Here is a 1,466-nt window from a genome sequence, read left to right as displayed (position 1 = left end):
CTAAGGATATGTTTCTTAGGAAAAGAGGTTCTGCTTTTATTTCTACAGAAGATGAGAACCTATGGATTCTTTCCAGGCTAATGCAATTTGATGGAACACGCCTCTGAAAGGTCTCTGAGAACCCTAAAAACACTTTGTCCAACAAAAATCAGGAAGCAGTTTAAAGAGAACTATGCCCAAATTCCCAAATATTGTTTATAAATAATTGTTTTCATTTAAAGAGAATTGATTGTAAGTGATTAAGGTTCACAGCCAATTTCTATAAAATAAAAAGTAGTATATGCTATAGAGATGAACACTTTGCATTGGTATGGATCTTGGTTTTTGATACAAATCTAAAGTCAATTTTGTTATATGTATATTTTTGCACTTGATTAAGGTATTGTGTTTGTGCATATAATTTAAATTTGTAATGTATAATTAAAAATACAGGTAACTAGCCATCTCTAATAGTCAAGCTTGTACTCATGTTAGTTAGGGTTTCTAGATTTACAGAGATGTATTTCAGATGGATAGGTATTCTTCAAACCTTTTTTTTTTTTTTGTACGTAGAAGTATAAGTTATTATTCTGGGTAAGCATGACAAGTGGTGAAAGTGCCCACAGGCAGAGGGTTGGGAAAGCACTGGGCGTCCCTGCACTCTGCAAAGTGCCAGTGCCCCCCTTGACTCTTCTGAGGTTTCATTCTGTGGCTTGACCCAAAGAGGGGAGTATAGTCTCTCCAGGAAGGGGAATGAGGGCAGCTCCTGTCACTCGGCCTTCATGACACAGGAAGTTGAAAGTGGCACAAGCATTGGGCGTATCCTGCACCTCCACAGCGATGCCCCGCTGCCTCATGGCCTGTAGTACTTGGGGGTGCAGCCGCTCAGTCTCGTTTCCAGTGCCCACCACAACAATCTCTATTCTAGGCTCCAGCATCCAGAAAAGGGAGAATCTCTCTTCAGTGATATCCTGATGGGGCCCCACCTGTATGAGAGAAGAGGCCATTCAACATGTCAAGTCGACACAGCCTTTACCCACAGCGATACTAAATAAAGTTAAATTTTCTAGGAGGGCACGGCTTCTGGCTCTAGGCTTCAATTCCACTGCAGGATGGGGCTCACATTCCACTGGGCCACCGTCTGTGGGAGCAACGCGCAGGGGGCCAAACACGCGGTTTCCGTTGATCGTGAAACCTCTGCTGTTGTAGCTGTCTATGTACACAGCCTGAGGGAACTCGTTTTGCAGCAGCGAGATGCGTCCCCTGGTACAGCTCGTCATCGGCGGGAGAGAGCCGGTGGCCACGTCGCGGGGTCGTCCTGCGGAGGGCTAAAGTTAGAGGCTCGTGGCTAGGCCGGACTACTCTGGGGGACAGAAAGTTCTGTGGTCCGGTGGTCAGGGGCAGGGCAGGGGGCTCACCACAGCGGATAGACGAGGCGACAGAGCCTCGCAGGCTGCGCTCTGTACAGGCAGCGAAAGGCAAGAGCC

General features: G+C 46.7%; 1 pseudogene; it reads right to left on the bottom strand.

Annotated features, from left to right (window-relative positions):
• Positions 1-579: 579 nt before the first annotated feature.
• Positions 580-1,465, bottom strand: LOC101994178 (annotated as a pseudogene).
• Between the last annotated feature and the right edge of the window lies 1 nt (position 1,466).

This window comes from Microtus ochrogaster, chromosome 7 (genome assembly GCF_000317375.1).
Source record: "Microtus ochrogaster isolate Prairie Vole_2 chromosome 7, MicOch1.0, whole genome shotgun sequence".
NCBI lineage: Eukaryota > Metazoa > Chordata > Mammalia > Rodentia > Cricetidae > Microtus > Microtus ochrogaster.
The sequence above is the reverse complement of the archived record's forward strand: the minus strand, read 5'-3'. Positions and strand labels throughout refer to the sequence as shown.